The 7,510-nt window shown below is 33.4% G+C and overlaps 1 pseudogene; it reads left to right on the top strand.

The window, feature by feature from the left end:
• The first annotated feature begins 2,647 nt into the window (after positions 1 to 2,647).
• LOC149536782 (uncharacterized) lies at positions 2,648 to 3,341 on the top strand (annotated as a pseudogene).
• The last annotated feature ends 4,169 nt before the right edge of the window (positions 3,342 to 7,510 follow it).

The raw sequence follows: 7,510 nt of genomic DNA, 5'->3' as shown, positions 1-7,510 counted from the left end.
ACATCAACCATCAAAATCCTATCTCTAACTCAAACACACAGTTCTGAAAAGAAAGAAAGTCTGCTCATGCTCTACCTTTACTGTATTCATAGTTCTCCAATCTTACTATAGCTCAAAGTCTCCCAGCAAAACCCAAAAAATTGGAACCCTCAATTACTCTGTTGTTGGCTTATTTATTCCTTCCCCCATCGATTTCAATTCAATTTTGATAACTGATCCTTTGCAAAAAAAGACTCTTCTTTTTATCTTCCTCTAGGGCATAAGATTATTTGTATTCCCTATGACTTAACATCTTCTTTCCATTTTTTAGGAAGGTTGTTTTTCAGCTAAGCAAATTGTATATGTCGATATATAAAGATAAGACATCTTTATAAGAAAACATTTATACTAAGACCGATGGTGCCTAATATACTTGCACGAGGATGAAAGATTCTCCTATATTGGACACGTGCAACCCAAATATGTTTGAGCTCCTTCAAAACTATATGTAACCAATTGGTATAGCAGTGGGTAGCTTGGTTTGAATGTGGATTCGACACAACTGCAAGCTTAGCATGATTGTATTTGAATATTTGCATAGGGATAGTGTATATTACTTATATTCTATCCAATACATATAGATATGAATATAACTAAAGGGAGCTCCTTACTCACTTGAGGCCACGTGGATCCAAACTTAGATACCAGTGCCTTACCATCATACCTTCTTCAATTGAATGTAATGTGTACCACGTGTTGAATGCATATCCATTATGATATTATGTGGTGTTATGTATATTCACACATGTTCCATGATGAAGCCAATTACTCCTTCCTGCCGTTTGTCACCAAACCATTAACCTCCATACACATGGCACTCAGATTTTACAACCTGCTCAATGACCACACATTTCTTCAAAGGACAATCTGTTCACTAACAAGTAGGAAGGAGATACTCAAGTTGAACAAGGAGAACTTCCTTGCATGGTAGATTCTGATGAAGCTACACATTGCTAGTATTGGAGATTCAACAATAACTAGAGAATGAGTATGTGGTTGTACATGCACCTATGAAAACCTAGTAGATAAAGCAAAAACAAGAATAGAATCATGCAATGTTGGAGATTGCATCTATCCTAAGCTACTCAGAGTTTGATGGCATAAAGGAATGTGATTTTGCATAGAAGATGTGGAACAATTCTACAAAGATCCATGGAGGAGATAAGAATACACTTAGAGCCAAATCAAAAAGCTTGAAAGAAAAGTTTGATGACATGAAAATGACAAAAGGTGAGAACATTGTTCAATATGGTGGAAGAATCAAAGAAGTTGTGAATGTTATCTGAGAAGCTAATGGAAATATTAGTGATGACACTATAACTAGCGAGATACTGAGAACTTTACTTCTTATTCATGTTATTAGAGTTTCTGCAATACAAGAACTAAGATGTACTCGTGGTAATGACCTTACTTTGGATAGTCTAGTTGGTTGACTTGTTGCTTTTGAATTGTCAAATTTTGATAACTTTAATGCTTCTGTTATTGAATTTGCTTTCAAGTAACAATTGGTTTTTCATAAGTCTAAGAAAAAGAAGGGAAAGCATGAGGCCAATGAGAGTGAATCTTCTGATGATGATCTTGAGGATCTTGAAGCATTGATGGCTAGGAGACCACATAGAGAAAAAGGAAAGTACAAAGGTAAACTCCATGTAATATGTTTTTCATGCAATAAGGTTGGTCATATTGTTGCAAGATGTCCTAATAGCGATGGCAAGGATGAAAGGAAAGATAGAAAGTTCAAAGAAAGAAGAGATGGAAAAGGCAATAGAGGATACAAGGATTACAAAGGAAAATGTAAGAAGTCTTGTTACTATTACTAAAATTTTGCACATGTGTAAAATTTTAAGTATACATACAGTGAAAATACAAAAGTGCTTTTCATTTCATTCAAACAATAGAAATGTCTTTGTATTTATTTACTTTCAATTATACGTTGATGTTTTCGAACAACGAAATGAAATGATATACTGAACAGAAAAAAATCTCACACAAGCCGTGAGTATAGCTCACTGTATTAAATTTCTTTCATAAGGAGATATAAATAGATACATATGAATGAAAGAAAAGAGAAGTAGAGATAACCAATCATTGCATGTTGCTTTGACTCATTATAAACCCTCTTTTCTGGCACACTCATCCAGCTCCGAGCTCCATGATATCCAGCATCTGCAAAAAACATGGAAGCAACTGATGTTAGATCTCGAAGGATCTAAGCAATGACTACCTATCTCTACAACTATAAACTCTATATGTTGATGCATCTCATTATGAAAGACAAGAAAGCTGAAAGAAATAAAAATTATTTATGGGTGTCACAAGCCCGTGCTTGAACCTCGTAAATAATATGCCATAGGGTACAAAAGATTACAACAAAAGAATTAATGATTGATAGCATTGAAATGTATAGCTTACTATAGAAAAGCATGGACATGATTGTTTCCTTTGATGAAGACAATAGTTGACACAGAGATTTAAATTACACTTTCAGAGAAATTAGTATGTAACAGCAGTAAATTCAGTTTCAAATAATACAAAATGTAACTGGAATCTATATATGCAGTAGATACAGCCTATCAACGAGTACCCATAGCGAAGGAGGAAGTGTAACATGGTAATCAAGAACTGTGTCAACCAGATCTTTGCCTTCGAAAAAGTTGTCACAGACTACATCAAGAGACAAGGAAGAGTATTGTTTACTTTAGATGCAGTATTGGATGTGAGTGATTTTTATAATCAAGAGGAGGACTGATATGATCACCATCAGAAAAGGGTTGAATCATGATTTTGGAAATGGTTTTAAAACAAAATTGAGTTCAGCAGGCCTTGTTTATAAGTGTTATGGAAGGGAGATAGTAGCTAAAGAACTTGGGTTAAGCCCAGATCATTTGGATGTTGAGAGTGTTTATCTTGCTTCATACAAAGGTTTTATGGAGGAAATTGACATTGTTGACAATGGCATCAATCAGTATGATACTAAAAGTCAGCTAGGTATATTAGTGATACATATTTGTCGACAAAGGTTTCATGTATCAACCCTGATTAGATGAAGGAAAATACAGCTGAGAAGGACGACCACTTTTGTCATTGTACTATGATGGTTGTTGGTAAAGACTTTGGATATGTTGCACCATTATGCCAAATCTTGGTTACCTGGACACTCAATAGTTGCAGACTGTATGAAGTTGCGGAATGACATTGATCCAAATGGAGAGATAATATTACTAAAGAGATATTGCCCATGGAAACAACATTATTTTCAGCTTGAGCCAAAATTAAATGAAGATAATGAAAAATGTCATTGAGTTAAGCCATTATATAGCAACAAAACGTTTCCAGCAAATTAAAAAAAATTGCAGATTTGAACCTCTACTTGTAGGCAGCAATGAACAAGAAAAAATTGGTAATGGGTTTTAATAGTGCCTCATTTTTTTTAACATTGGAGGGAACAAATTTTGAAAATAACAAGAATAGCAATAGGCAACAGCAAGAATGAGAAGCATATGCAAAGAGGTTCCATCTGTGGATATGGAATCAACCATTGGATCATCTACATTTCTCAACATGTCTAAGGGCTCATTCAAGCAGAATCAGTTTGTGCCATTTACCTCTTCATTTTTCCCCATCACTTTCAAAAAAATAATTGATGAGTAAAGAGCTCGATTCAAGAGCAACAAGTGAAGGCAACATAGATTTGCAAGATAGTTCCAAGAAAAGTATCTAAAAGCAAAAATAAAACAAAATTCCCTGTCGATGTGATGAGTTAAGAAATGAAAATCCATTTACGGTAATCACAATGGTGCTATGCGACAAACAAAGTATGTACAGATCTGATATCAAGGAAGAGAGAAACATTTTTTTATACCTCTCTATGGATGCAACAAATGCTCTAGGTCATTATCTTCAAACGACAGTGAAGCATTAAGAGAAGATGCAGCAACAACAAATGCTAGCAAACTCCAACGATAAATCACCAAGGTGGCATGTATAGAACCCTAGCTGAAGCTCTTCTCCTATTCCAAAGTGCAAATGCAAAGAATGGATATGTCTTTATGGTATAATAGCTTTGAAACCCTAGCCGCAGCCCTAAGTCACAATTCATAACATTTGGAATCTGATGGAAGTGGAGTGTATCGGGTTTTATTAACCCATACCAATATTCATAAACTCATGTAATATTATTTGTTACTTTACTTAATATTAAGTAATATAAGAATATATCCCTTGAAGCTTAAATGATATATTATTATTTTACTTAATATTAATGAGTTTATTTTTTATTTTTATTTTTTTTGAATTTGCAAACATTGTAAATAATAATAATTAGTTGATGTCATTATAAATCAATTAATTATTATTAATTTGTGCAAATTTAAATTCAAATGATGAAGTCCATTTTCGGATTTGGAGAAATAAGGAGTTGAAAAGTCAAAATATGACCAAGTCTATGAAGGTGAGGTGTCTTTTTGACAGTTGAAGGGTATTTATTGACTGTTGGAGCATTTTTAGGGCAGTTATGAGTGAGTTATTGGATTCATTATGAGGTAGGGGAGTTTTCTCAGGGGTAGGACTTAATTTTGTGAGTTATTGAGTCCTTGTTTTTATGATATCCTTCTGCATTCGACCCAAGGAGGTAGGAAATTGTACTTAATGAGTTTTCTAACTCAATTGGAGGGGTTTTGATTTTGATGACTGAGTTTTGAGACATCTTTGGAGTCTTGAGCTTTGTTACAGAGTCTGTAATTCAACATTTTGAAGAAATAATGCTAGTGACAACAGTGTGATTATGCCTTATAAAGTAAACTATCAAGTTCTTTTTCCTTTCTACAAATTTTGTGTGTGTTTTGAATGATTTGATAAGTTAACCTGTGAATGTTTGCATTATTACTTGTTTTCTGTCTCATTCCAGCACCTTTTTGTGAAAAACTAAGTCTTCTTGCAAGTTATGATATGTGTTATAAGTGAAATTAGTCAAAGTGAGATAATAATTTATCCTCTTTTGTAGTTTCAGTTTTGAAACCTTATCATAAATCACTTGTGCAAGCCTTTACAGGAAAATGTGCTTCATATGTATTTCATAGAACTATAATCCTCTTTGTTACATGTGTGTTACATCTTCATAGTAACTTCTGGTGTATCACCTCTTTTCTTAGTTTAAGTTTTAGGGTTTAGGTTTATTTTTTGCACTTTCTTACCTTTTCCCTCCAAGTTTTCATTAAGTTTTAGAGTGTTTCACTGAAAGATATAATAGGAGCCAGCCTAGAATTCGGAGGTTTCATTTCATTATCCAGTCTCATGTAATGAAATGACTCCCATGTTAAGTAAGGATTACTAAACATTGCCAGTTCAGTAGGGTGCAAATCCTGAAACTTAACAGTTACATTGTTGAAGAAGAAAGTGCTAGTGATTCTAATAGTAATGGTAAAGAATTAGTTTATGTTGCTATGAAAGGTGATTCTAATGAAGATGAAAAAACTGCACTTATTTCATATGTAAATAAATGTGATAGATGGATAATTGATAGTGGTTGCTCACATCACATGACTGGTGATAAAAGTAAGTTTGAAAACCTAGAACATTATAAAGGAGAGAATGTTAAGTTTGGCAATGATGTACCATGTTTTGTAAAAGATAAAGGACCAATAAAATTAACTAATAACATCATATGTGAAAATGCTTATAGGGTTGAAGGACTTAACTATGATTTTTTGGGTGTGGCATAGTTGGACAATTCAAGATACAAAGTTGAGTTTGAGAATAAGAAGGCAAAGATCTATAATGGTGTAGGAGAATTCATGGAAGTGGAGACTGAACTAGAGTTAATTTGTTCTATCTAGACCTATCTAATGACACTTATTTGTTTGTACAATATGAAGATATATGGTTATGACATAAGAGGCTATGTTATGTGAACTTTGATCATTTGGTAACCATTAATGAGATGAAGAAAGTAAGAGGGCTACCAAAATTGAAGAAACCTAATAATGTGATGTGTTAAAAAATTTAGTTGGGAAAAATGACAAGTCTAGTTTCAAGAGTAAAACCTATACTTCTAATGTTATTTTAGAATTGGTCCATAGTGACCTTTGTGGACCTATTGGTGTGCAAAGCTACTATGGTGAAAAATATTTTATTCCATTTTTTGATGACTACACTAGAATGATGATTGTAATGTTTCTAAAAGACAAATATGATGCATTTCAAATATTTGAGTGGTATTTGGACAGAGTTGAGAAAGAGATAGGTAAAAGCTTGAAGTGTCTGAGATCTAATAGAGGAGATTAGTTCATATCTGGAGAATTCAACACATTCTTCAATGATAAAGGAATTAAAAGACATATGTCTGCACCTAGACCCCTCCATAGAATGGTATAGATGAAAGGAGGAATAGATCAATCATGGACTCTGCTAAGAAATTGATGATGGAGAAGCATATTACACCTAAGTACTTGAGAGAAGATATAAGTATAGTTGTTAATACCTTGAATAAAGTACAACTCAAGAAAGGTGCAATCCTTACACCTTTTGAGCTATGGTATAGTTATGCACCTAATGTGAACTATTTCAAAGTTTTTGGAAGCCAATGTTATATATTGAAAGACAATGGGAATGGAAAACTTGATGCTAAAAGTAATGAAGGCATATTCTTAGGTTATTTCACTAAGAGCAAAGCATATAAGTGTTGGAACTCTAACACTAACAAAGTTGATAAATAGGAGATAATTTTTGTAGCAAGTCAAATTGTGATATTGCTATTAGGACCTTCCAAGAAGTCCTAGTGCTTCACCCCTATGAGCATCACCTAGATCCAATGAGTACTAAGTGTTCCATTTATTCTCATGAGAGATAGATTCATGTTGAATCACTACTCATGAAACATGGGTCAATGAGTTTGACTCAAAAATCACATAGTTAAATCTTGATAGCAATATCACAAATTAACAAAGTAGCGAAAAGTGTAAATGTTAAAGTTGATGAATATGCAGAAAAGAACGAAGTTGAATGTAAAAAGGAACTTAAAGATTATATAAGATTTATATAAATCGGTGAAGGTGAGCTGAATACCTTACTTGAACCTCAGAAGAAAGTTGTCAATCACCAATAGCCAGTACATGCTAAGTTACAGCTAGAACATGTTGAGTATTAGGCAATTGGTGTTGAGCATCAGGAAGTTCATGTCAAGCGTTAAGCAGAACCTACTAAGTAGTAGCAAGTGATTTTTGAATAGCTAGAAGAGTAAGAAAAAATACATGAAGAACTACCTGAAGTCAAAATGCAAGATGGACCTAAAGAAGAAGAAAGAAGATGAGAACCTACATTAGCAAATTATTTAAGAAGACATCATGCACTTGATTAAATCATTGGAGACAAAGATTTTGGAGTTATGACAAGAAAAAGACAGAGAAGTAACACATGTTTACTATGTGAATTTGAGAACAAATTAGTGAAAGATGCCTTGGATAATGAAGATTGG

Source organism: Cupressus sempervirens, chromosome 10, assembly GCF_028749045.1.
Source record: "Cupressus sempervirens isolate cs-2001-9-10 chromosome 10, ASM2874904v1, whole genome shotgun sequence".
NCBI lineage: Eukaryota > Viridiplantae > Streptophyta > Pinopsida > Cupressales > Cupressaceae > Cupressus > Cupressus sempervirens.
Note: the sequence above shows the minus strand (reverse complement) of the source record. Positions and strands in the feature narration are given on the sequence as shown.